Source organism: Tenrec ecaudatus, chromosome 5 (assembly GCF_050624435.1).
Source record: "Tenrec ecaudatus isolate mTenEca1 chromosome 5, mTenEca1.hap1, whole genome shotgun sequence".
Lineage (NCBI taxonomy): Eukaryota > Metazoa > Chordata > Mammalia > Afrosoricida > Tenrecidae > Tenrec > Tenrec ecaudatus.
In genome coordinates, this window is record NC_134534.1 from 81,422,943 (window position 1) to 81,435,759 (window position 12,817).

Consider the following 12,817-nt stretch of genomic DNA (forward strand, 5'->3'; position numbering starts at 1 on the left):
CCGAATCCTACCTTACAAATCTGGCTAGACCAGAGGATGTACACTGGTGCAGATAAGAACTGGAAACACAGGCAATCCAGGCGGATGATCCCTTCAGGACCAGTGGTGAGAGTGGTGATACTGGGAGGGTAAAAGGAGGGTGGGCTGGAAAGGGGAAACTGATTACAAGGATCTACATGTGACCTCCTCCCTGGGGATGGACAACATAAAAGTGAGTGAAGGGAGACATCAGACAGGGCAAGATATGACAAAATAATAATTTATAAGTTATCAAGGGTTCATGAGGGAGGGGGAAGGGGGGAGGGAGGGGAAAAAATAAGGAGCTGATGCCAGAGGCTTAAGTGGAGCGCAAATGTTTTGAGAATGATGAGGGCAATGAATGTACAAATGTGCTATTAAAAAAAAGTCACAGAGTGGCAGATTTTTTTAAAAAGAAGCATCATTGTGGAGAGAAAATGTTTTGAGAATTATGAGAGTAATTAATGTACTGAAGTGCTTTATATAATTGATGTATGTATGGATTGTGATAAGAGTTGTATGAGCCCCCAATAAAATTATTTTTTTAATAAAATCATGATGGAAACATATGTACAAATGTGTTTAACACTATGGATGGATGGATAGATTTTTTAAGAGCTATGAGAGTCCCCAATAAAATGATCTTTTTCTTTCCCCACCCCCCACCCTTATATCCCCCCGGTAGAGTGTACACTTTTATTATTTTCATCTCTCACACTGACCACTGTCTCCCTTCCCCCATGTTTTCTGTTGTTCTTAAAAAAAAAAAGCTGATACCATGGGCTCAATAGAAAGTAAATGTCTAGAAAAGAATGAAGGCAGCATATGTACAAAAAATGCCTGATTCAATCGATGTATGGATTGTGATTAGAGTTGTATGAGCCCCCCAATAAAATGATTTTTAATTACCTTTTTTAAAAAGACTTGATAAGTCAATTCTACCCAAAAGAAACTATAAATTCAGCTCAGTGGATTTGACAGGGTATTTATATATGCAAATTTACGGTAATAAAACTCTATGGATGTGGAGTGGCATGCAGAGGGTAAAGTTATGAAAACAACTTTGCCATAAGCAGACAGCTTGAGGAAACAAGCTACTGGGGCTGGGGGTTCATAACTCTGGGTTTAGGACACACCACAGTCAATTGGCATAACATAGCCCACAGAGATGATATTCTATATCCTACTGAGAAGTATCTGGGGTCTTAAAAGTTTATAAGTGACCATCTATGGTGCTAATATAGGTCTCGCCCTATCCAGAAGAAAGAAACATGAAAAAAATTAAATTGCATGGAAACAATGAGGTAATCAAATGGATATTGGACCGCTTGAACATCAGTCTCCAGGTCCCTGAGACCAGAAGAACTATCTGGTGCCTGGCTACTGCTACCCATGTCCCGGAAAGGGGTCGCCTCCAGATTCTGGATTTCTCACTGCAATTGAGTGGATAACAAATCATCGGGGCTCCACAGAGTGGATAAAATTGGAGGGAAATGTGGGTCAAAACTTTAAATGTGGTTCAGTAGAGACTGAGGGAACCCCTGCGACTGACCTTTAGCCACCTTGCAGGTCTATAAACAAACTCAGTCCCATCACTCAGTTTTCAGCCAAAATCCAGACAAGAGCACAAGGGGAGCAAAGACACTGGGGAGGTAGATGGTGAGCACGGGATAGAACTTCCTTGTAAGACGCTGAACTACCTTACAGGCAGCACACACAAGAAACTCCATTTTGGAGAAGAAATAAAGTGTGATATTTAGGCCCAGCTGAAAAGTTGAGCACTGTCAAGAGCCAACAGATGGTCTGAAGAAGCCACCCCAGAAAGTCTGGAGAACCCCGATTAGACCAAAAAGACATCAAAGAGCCAGCTGAACTGCCGATATAGACCTTTCTGAGAGCTAGGAACCAAGGAGACATCAAACCCCGCTCTCTGCAACTCTACCCGAGAACATTGATAAGGCAATGCTTAATGGGACTGTGATGCTGAAATTATTAAGCAGTGTGTGGCCCCTGTACCTGATATTTGTTTGAAATGATATTATAGTTTGAGTTTCAATTAGGGTTGTTAGATTGTTTGATGTGTACTTGCAGTGAATAACCGAGCATTCAAAAATGCCAAGGAGTGTTAAGTCATTCTTGATCGTGCCATTCATGACAGTCTGAACACCTTAGAATAATTCCTCATTTAACACAAGATAAAAATGGCAGCACTTACCCACGATAAAGTTCAGAAAGTTTACCAAACAAGGAGGAATGGAAATCGAAAACACAGGGAGGAAGTGGGATACATCGTGGAGATTGAAATCAATGTCATCATGAAACAAAATGTGAACAGACTGTTACATGGGAAACTGATCTGTTCTGTAAATATTCACCTAATTGACAATAAAAAATAAAAACAATAGGAGATAAAAATTCATAATTTAGTATATAAAACCTTTTTTTAAGCCTGAAAATTTAGGCTTATTCTCCATAAAAATCACTCACCTTCCCGAGTTCTGAGCCCACCTTCTTGTAGGCAGCTTTTTGATCTACCCACCTTCTCTAAACTTAGAAAGACTCTCAATTGTCTACAGTCTCTAATCTTACAAAAAGAAAAGAAATAACTCCATTTCCCCTATCTTTTTTTTTTAACATTTTATTAGGGGCTCATACAACTCTTATCACAATCCATACATATAAATACATCAATTGTATAAAGCACATCCATACATTCCCTGCCCCAATCATTCTCAAAGCATTTGCTCTCCACTTAAGCCCTTTGCATCAGGTCCTCTTTTTTCCCCCTCCCTTCCCGCTCCCCCCTCCCTCATGTGCCCTTGGTAATTTATACATTGTTATTTTGTCATATCTTGCCCTATCTGGAGTCTCCCCCCCCCTTCTCTGTCGTCCATCTCCCAGGGAGGAGGTCACATGTGGATCCTTGTAATCAGTTCCCCCTTTCAAACCCACTCACCCTCCACTCTCCCAGCATCGCCCCTCACACCCTTGGTCCTGAAGGTATCATCCGCCCTGGATTCCCTGTGCCTCCAACTCCCATTTGCACCAGTGTACAACCTCTGCTCTATCCAGTCCTGCAAGGTAGAATTCGGATCATGGCACTCTACCAACTTTCAAACCCTACGTATCTTGAGACTGGGAGTTGAGTCACTGATTTGTTGAAAGGTGCTACTATCTCTCCCCTGAAGAGTCACCTAGCTTGTGCTTCCAGAATTCTGAACCCAAAGATCCGACACTTGTGCAAAGTTTATGACCCAGCACAACCTACACGGTGAAGGAATCTTTCTTTTCAGTTGAGATTTGGAACAAAAGTTACGAAGCAATTTAGTTTGCTATTGAGCCATGTGTATACATTTTGTTTTGTAACATTAGTTACAAACATCTCAATGTTCTCAATGCAGCATCAATCTTCTGACCTCCTTCAGGGTTCCTCATGTCCATTTTCCTTCTCTCCTATCCCCTCTTGCTTTCTAAGCCACTTTGGGGCAAATGCTGCCCATTGGGTCTCCTACAGTTGATTGTCCTGAGGCTAACACTCCTCAAGGATGTTTTTGTTCACTTTGTAGGCTGTTAATTATTTCGATAAAAGGTTAATCCCAGCAGAGGGTTCAGCTCAAGGTTTAAAGGGTCTAAAGGTCAGAATCTCAGGAGTTCCGCCAATCATTCTCAGACCAGTAAGTCTGAACTTAATTATGATTTTGAATTTTGTTTTACATTTTTCTTTTGCTGTGTCTAGGATGGGGGATGAGACGTATGCCCTCGAAATCCTCAATAGCAGCTGGCAACACACACCTCACTGAAGAGAAGCAGCTCCAACTACCACGTGAGGGGTGAATTAATTAAATGTTTGACCAGACTCACTCACTCACTCACTCACTCTCACTCACTCTCTCACTCACTAACTCACTCTCTCACTAACTCACTCACTCTCTTACTAACTCACTGTCTCACAAAAAGAAAAAAAAATGTTTGACCAAATATGGTAGGGTAATTTTTAAGTTGTATGACCCTCCAATTATGTCATAAATTTCCAAATGGCACTTAACAGAATAAAACACTCCCCATCCCTGGTCTAGGACCGTCTAGTGTGATCCCGTGACAATTAGTAGTGGCTCTGGGCACCGTTAACAACAGCTTGTCTCAGGCTAGTGAAAATGGTGGTTCACATGGTCCATTCTGTTCCTCACTCTTCTTTCCCCTGGAAGAGGAGACATTGATAGTTGGATATGAGATGACCTCTCATATGATTTAAGCCCCGCTCGCTACTCACCATAGTGGAACTGTGGAGCATTGTCTTTGTGAAATGTATGCCAATTGACCCTTAAGTCCCCCCAAACATGGTGCTAAGCTATAAGGAGTCTATTTTAAAGAGCAGAAGGCAACCATTTCCCTATCCAAAAAATGTGGGAGAAATGGCATTAACAACTAGTGAAATTAGCTTTATTTACTCATCATGAAAAGAATTGTGTGTTTTGAACTGTTTAACGATATCCTAATGTTTTTATCAGGAGCATAAACACACTTGCACCTGCACACTTCAATGCTTTCATAAAAATCTCCGAGTAGAGCAAAGCCATGGATAATAGCAGCAACTGGCATCATTTTAAAATTATTTTCCTCAAATACGTCGTCTCCACTATTTAAAGATATTAATTGTATGGATTGACTTATGTACCTCAAAATAGGTATCATAAATTCTAACCTCTGTAACTGTGGTTATAATCCCATTTTGGAATGGATTTTTCTCTGTTATGTTAATGAGTCAGGATCAGTGTAAGGTATATCTTGGGTCAATATCTTTTGAGATTTAAAGGGAACTAAGTAAATAAAATCAGCAGGAGATAAATAGGGTAAAATAAATGACAAGACACAGAGATCTTCAATGAACCAAAAAAAAACAGAAGCTGAAGGGATAAGAACCTTCCTCTACAGCAGTGATTCTCAACCTGCCTAATGTCGCCACCCTTTAATACAGTTGTGGTGACTCCTCAACCATAAAATTATTTTTTTTTGCTACTTTATGACTGTACTTTTGCTACTGTTATGAATCGGGCTACCCCTGTGAAAGGGTCATTCAATCCCCCAAGGGGTTGTGACCCACAGGCTGAGAACCACTGCTCTATAGCTACCAAAAAGAGAAAGTCTTTCCCAGAATTTTCACTCTGAAATTTAACTTCTAGCCTCCTAAGCTATAAGGAAATGCATTTGTTTGTTAAAGCCTTAGACTTACAGTACAGCTGCTGAAGCAGTTTTAGGGAGATAGGACAAAAATGCTTGTTATCCATTCACCTTCCAGCCAGAAAATTAACAGAGTTAACTAAAATGCATGACTTGTAGAGACATTTGGGAATAGCAAATAAGCGAAGCATTCACATTTATGGAAATAGAACCTTTAAAAATAAAACAATATTAATGTTTCTCATTTGAAAGAACATTTTAAAACCTAATAGGAACATGAGAGTATAAAATATTTTAAGAGAAGCTGCCAATGTAATCTAATTTTGTTAACATGTAGAACTTAGCAACATTACTTGGTAAATGTTGCTAAATGAAAGAGGATAAAAAAACCTAAAAACTTAAAATCATAACCTGAAAGATAGTAAAAGGAGCAAAATATTGAAATGAGGAACTGAGAGAGCAGCGTTCAGTCAGGTTTACAAATCATACTGGTTCTCGCATTTCAGTGGACCGTAAAATCTCTCATTCCCAGTAAATTTTAAGTCAGTCGTTTTCTTGAAGTTCAAGAATCTGCATTTTCCAAGGGCCTTCGAGAACGTTCACAAGGTGAATTGAGGAGCACCTCCTTGGTTTGACATGGTTTGCTCCATGTGGTCGTTCAAAGGTCTGTATGAAGCCACCCCTGGTCCTATCAGCTTGTTGTACGGCCCTGGCTGGTTTTGCTGTGTTGCTGGAAGCTGTGTCACTCATCTACCAGCCGAGTCCCCGTAGGAGACAGGTTTTAGGGAGATTCCAAATTAAGATAGACTAGGGGGGATGGAATAGGCTGTGCCCTTGTGAGGGATTGGTCCCTTAAATCTATGAATCAGTGGAACAGTGTCTGATAGAGTGCTGGAAAAGGAGCGCTCAAGTTTGAAGACACTCCAAGTGTAACAACTGACACAGTGGCTGTGATGAGGGGCTGGCACAGAGCAAGGGAGGCTGGAGCAGGAGCTGGCAGTGCCTCCATCTATTGTACCATGGGTCGCCATGAGTAGGAATTGACTCTGAAGCCTCTCATAGCAAGCTCCTGCCTATGTTCTTCCCAGGGCTGCCTCTTTCTGACTTAATCCCATTGAGCAGATTACTATACTTGTCTGTGCTTTGGTTTCTATACCTGCTTACTAGGCATGATAAACTATGCTTGACTAAAATTGGATCAATGGTCATTGGGTGCAGCAAACTGTTTATAGACCATAACTTAAAATTGAAGAGTATGAAGTCCACCCAGAGGCACCTTGAAAAATAAAATAAACCCACACTAACCGCCATCTAGTCAATTCTGACCCATAACAACCTAATGAGACAAGACAGAGCAGCCCGTCTGAGTTTCTGAGACTGTAACACTTTCCAGGAGTAGAATGCCCCATTGTTCTCCCACAGAGCGGTGGTTTCTAACTGCTGGTCTTATCATTAGCATCTCAGCCCATAACCACAGAGCCAAGAGAGATCCTTGAAAGAAAGGTTGTCCCTCTCGACCCCACCCTGGTGCCCCAAGATGTGAATTCAGCATTCCAGCATGAAGCAGGGAACCAATAGAGAAGTCTGAAGGTCAATCCCCAATCCCAACTACATAGATAGCACCCCTCCCACTGGAAGAATTCACTTCAGAGGACAGCACTGAAGCTACAGCTCAGGGAGAGAGACATGTCTGATCAGAGCACACAGGAGCAAACAAGCGTGGAGGGAGAGTGGAACACATCCTGACCCACAAAACCCTGAGGATGATATTCTCGCTCAAAGCAGCCAATGTACAGAGAAGACCATACGGCCGGCCCCACCATGAAACATGATGTCCTTCACTGACCCATAGCCCTACAGGGGACAATACTGCAGACATAGTGTGGGAACAGCACCCCATCTGACCTCACCACATCGAGGTCAACAAACAGACCTTGAACTATTTATGGGCTTTTCTTTTTTTGTCATTTTTTGTGGTGGTGGTTGTTTTGTTTTCTTTTGTTACTTTGTTTTGCTCTGTCTTGTTTTTTGTGATTATTATTGTCTCTGCACATCTATCTAGATAAGAAAGGCAGGATAAACAATTCAGAGAAGAAAACACAGACCGATGGTTCTGCGGATGGGGGGGACACAGGAGAGGGAAAGGTGGGGGAAAGGAAGTGGGTGTTAATAAGGACAAGGGAACAAGTGATCAAAAAAATCAATGGTGAGGAGAGGAGGGTATAGGAGGCCTGGTAGGGCTTGATCAAGGGCAATGTAACTGAGAAATATTTCAAACACAAATGAAGGCTGAACATGATAGTGGGACAAGAGGAAAGTAAAAGGAAATAGAGGAAGGAACTAAGAGGCAAAGGGCATTTATAAAGATCTAAATACAGGTATGTTTATATGTAAATATACTTATATATGACAATGGAGAAATAGATCTATGAATATATATTTATAGGTTTACTATTAAGGTAGCAGATGGATATTGGGCCTCTACTCAAGTACTCCCTCAATGCAAGAACACTTTGTTTTAATAACCTGACATTCCATGATGCTTACCTTCCTGACACGATTGCTGAAGACAAAGTAGGTGCATAAGCAAATGTTCTGAAGAAAGCTGATGGTGCCAAGCTATCAAAAGATATAGCATCTGGGGTCTTAAAGGCTTGAAGATAAATAAGCAGCCATCTAGCTGAGAAGCAACAAAGCCTATATGGAGGAAACACACCAATCTGAGTGATAATGAGATATTGATAGGATCAGGTATCAGGCATCAAGACCCAGCACCAAAAAAATCATATCATTGTTAAAGAGGGGAAGTGTGTATTGGAGACGCAAAGTCCATCTGAAGGCAATTGGACATCCCCCTTCTGGAAGGGTTGCGGGGAGGAGACAAGCCAGTCAGGGTGCAGTACAGCACTGTTGAAACATACAAATTTCCTCTAGTTCTTAAATGCTTTCTCTCCCAGAAACTGCCCCCCATTATCCTGACCCCAATTTTACCTTACAAATCCAGCTAGACCAGAGCATGTGCACAGGGTACAGATAAGGGCTGGAAATATGGAGTCCAGTACAGATAACCCCCTCAGGACCAATATTGAGAGTAGCCATACCAGGAGGGGAAAGGGAAGAGGGAACAGATCACAATGATCTACATATAACCCCTCCCAAGGGTACAGGCAAGAGAAAAGTAGGTGGATGGAAACATTGGTCAATGTAAGACATGAAAAAAATAATAATTTATAGCTTATCAAGGGTTCATGAGGGAGTGGGAGGGGGGTGAGAAGCTGATACCAAGGACTCAAGTAGAAAGAAAAGGTTTTGAAAATGATGATGGCCAGACTCTACTGGAAAACATTCATGAAGGCCAACAAACAGAACTTGAACTATTTATAGGCTTTTCCATTTTTGTCAGTGACTTTCTTTTTGTTATTGTTATTTTGGTTTTGTTGTTGTTGTTATTGTTTTATTGGTTTTTACTTCCTTTGTTATTTGGCTATGCCTGGTTTTTGTACTTATTAATGTATCTGCATGTCTACCTAGATAAGATAGGAGGGATAAATAATTCCGAGATGAAAAGAATGGGACCAATGGTTCCAGGGAGATATGGGAGAAATGGAGGTGAGAGAAAGGTAGAGGGGGAGAGGAGGGAAACCACCCAGGGACAAGGGAACAACAAGTGAACTAAAATCAATGGAAGGAAGGGCATAAGATGCCTAATGGTGCTTAATCAAGGGCAATGTAGCAGTGAGGAATTACTAAACCTGAATGAAAGCCGAACATGATGGTGGGACAAGAGGAAAGTAAAAGGAAATAGAGGTAATAACAAGGAGGCAAAGGACATTTATAGAGGCCTAAATATAGGCATTTACATATGTAAATATATATAATAAGAGGGGAATAGAACTATGTACTCATATCTATATGGTAAGAATTAAGGTTGCAGATGAACATTGGGCCTTGACTCAAGTACTCCCTCAACACAAGAACACTGTTCTAACAATCTGGCATTCTATGCTCACCTTCTCAACATGATCGCTGAAGACAAAATGTGTGCATAAGCAAATGAGGTGAAGAAAGCTGATGGTGCCCAGCTGTCAAAAGATATAGCATCTGAGGTCTTAAAGACTTAACAACAGACAAGCAGCGACCTAGCTGATAAAAAACAAATCCCACATGGAAGAAGCACACCAGTCTGTGTGATCATGAGGTGTCAATGTGATCAGGTAGCAGGCATCTAAGACCCAGAACAAAATCATACACAATGTGAATGAGGGAGCAGGGGGCGGCATGGACTGGAGACCCAATATCGATCTGTAGACACTTGGACAACCCCTCACAGGTTTTAAAACAACAAAACATAATGAAAACTAATTAAATATCATGTATCTACTTTTGATATTTACTGTGCTGTATTTAATATACTTAGATGTTTTAGGGGGTATTCCACAACTTAACACTATTAACTTTGTGGCAAAATCCTGGAAAAATAAACTTTTTTAAAAATATCATTTTATTGGGGGCTCTTACAGTGCTAACATTCCTTATTACAATTGTTGTATCAAGCATATTTGGATATATGTTGCCATCATTATTTCTAAACATTTACTTTCTATTTGAACCCTTGGTATCAGCTCCTCTTTTTCCCTCCCTCCCCCTGCACCCTCACAACCCCTTGATAAATTATTATTTTCATATCTTACACCACTGCTATCTCCCTACATCGATGTTTCTGTTGTTCATCCCCCCGGGGGAAGGTGTAGGTTATGCATCGATCATTGTGATCAGTTCTCCCTTCCTCCCCTCCTCCCCTACCGTGCACCTATCCTCCTGGTATTGCTAGTCCCACTTTTGTTCCTGAGGGATTTAGCTGACCTGGAGTTCACGTGCTCTGAGCCCTTATCTGTTCCAGTGCACATGCTCTGGTCTAGCCAGAAAAAAATTATTTGGTTTTCCATTATTTCTTATGGGAAAAATATGTTCAGTTCTTCAATTTTTCGGTGTTCCAAGACGAATTTAGAAAGAACTGAGTTCAACAGCCTAGGGATCCCTGTACTTTTACAATTACAGTGTAAGTTGCTTAAACTCTTCTATTAATGCTGCACTTCATAAAAACTTTTCTAAAATAGCCCTAATCTAAGTACCAACACTGACTTCAACACCATAAGAAAAAATAAACTTCTTCAAATCTCTTCTAAAGCTATCTAGTAAATTCCAGTAATCCAAGTTTTAACTTATTTTATTAATAATACATTTTATGATTAAATTACATATACCTTTCAGAACCATAAATTTTTGCTGTATATTAAAAAGTATAATGATTTTTATCACTAGAGGGAGACACAGTTTGCCAAAAAGCCATTATTCAATAGATTTGGAAATTTTCTGGTTCTTAAGACAAAAATAAGAAGTAAGATAACACATATTGTTATTCTGTCAATTTAGCAAATTCAAACCTATAATTATTGAATAGGGTTTTAACTTTCTCAATTAATGCTGAAATTATTAATTTAAAAGATAGACATTAAAATCACCAAACCTTAGTGATATTCCCAAATCCAAATACTGTGATGTTGAAATACTAGAATTTTTCAAAAATCTCTAGTTATTTTATTTCTTAATTATTTTTTATTCAATTTTTATTATTGAATAATAAAAATCAGCATATCAAGATTGTATCTATGTGCATAATTATCTGCCTTTTGGAATAGCTGATTTCTTACTCTGAAATTTAATTAACTTAAATATTTCTCCCAGTTAAAGGAATTGAGGCTGAATTCTGCACTCAATCATAACATAAAGTGTAAACTCAGCTAGTGAGAACTTGATACAGAAGTTAAAAGCCATATTTCCAGTGTATACAACAAGAAGCTGTAAATATCATGTTTCTTTCTCTTGATGTGAGTATGTTTTTGTTTACACCACATTTCAGCCATAAAATAACATATATATATAACTATTTTCAGCAGTGGATGTGCACTTTATTCTTTTTTTTCACTGTTGTTGTTACAATCTACTCACTTACATAGCCTCTGGCCTTTGTAGGTTCAAATTTTTAGGACTCATTCCAGAGGGCTAGATTTGGGAACAGCTTAACATCTTTGAGCATGATAAACTTACAAGCAAAAGGTTTTAATGAAAAGGTGATCGCAATCTGAAACCCATATCCAAAACGCTCGTGCATCACACTCATTTATTAAAAAAATAAATAAATAAAATGCAGCCAATGCTCATGGACAAAATGTCCCTCCCTGTTTTCCTCTATCTATAAATCAGCGACCCTTTCTCCTTCTCTCTTCCTGTTTTTGTACTGGCCTTTCTACTTTTCCTAAACTTCTTCTTTATTCTTTTCTCAACTCTTTCTATTTTCCCGGCCTTTCTACATTCAATGACATTTTATCTGATATTCAAGTTGGCATAGAGGAAAATACATTCAGACCTTAAATGAAAATTCAGAAAATTGATCTAGCATTAAAGTGAAATCAGATGGAAAATCACCAGGTTACATAGATGAAAATATGGCATTTTTATAGAGTGCATACTGAATAGGGACAGATTTAGAGCAAGAAACAAAGAGATTACAGCACAATCATTAATGGTTAGTTTTGCACAGAGGTCACAAAAGGGAGGGATACAGAAGTGGTAAAAAACATTCAGTGAACACAATGCTTAGATATCTTTGGGTGATCTATAAAATTTGAAATCATAATATTAGAATACTTAAGGTGTATACCTTTCAGAACAGGTAATAAAAATTTATAAGTTGAAAAACATTACTTAGAGCTGAAGCTGGTAATAAGTATCAGCACCAGGCTCTTTCTTTAGAAAATGTTTAACTGAAGTAAGCCTTCCTTGGTTGTTTGGAAAACTCCACATATGAATCAATGGTGCAAAGTTGTCTCTTGAAATATTATTTCTTTATCCTTAACATGAAGGAAATTCCTTAAGTACATTTTACACAAATATATCTATGTTAAAACTCCCTTCCTTGAAGTATTTTCCTTCTACACCCTGACTTGAATAGAGAACTCAGCTGATTCCGACTCTTCACAACCCTATGGGACAGAGCAGAACTGGTTCTTTGGGTTTCTGATACTGTAAATCTTTACAAGAGCAGAGAGCCACTTCTTTCTCCTACAGCTCAATGCACAACCCCCTATGCCATGAGGGCTCCTTACAGAGAAAACATTCCCTTAATTATTTATGGCTTCTAGCAATTAACCTAGCTAGATAACAGAAACTTGTCAGGGAAGCAAACAAGATTCTCAGGCAGACAGATGGCCACTGTTTTTCCCCCCAGGAAATTCTAGGGAGAAATACAAGTGCATGAGTAGAGATGGTGGCAGTGATTCAAAGCCCTGTTGGGTAGAAGCCAGCCTCGAAGAAACACCAGCCTATAACTGGAGAATTTCAGTGAACCTCAGACACCCAGAAGCTCCAAAACTGATAGCACGGTTGGTACCATAGGTCAAATTTCACCAAGAGGACAACTCCTGGTACAGCAGGTAACGTGAGAAGGGTTATTGTCATTGCATAGTTCTGACATTTCAAAGGCCAATTTCATAACAGTTCTCAGCACTGATGTTGAAGCTTTCAGAATAACCACAGTATTAAAGACAGACTGCTAATCTGA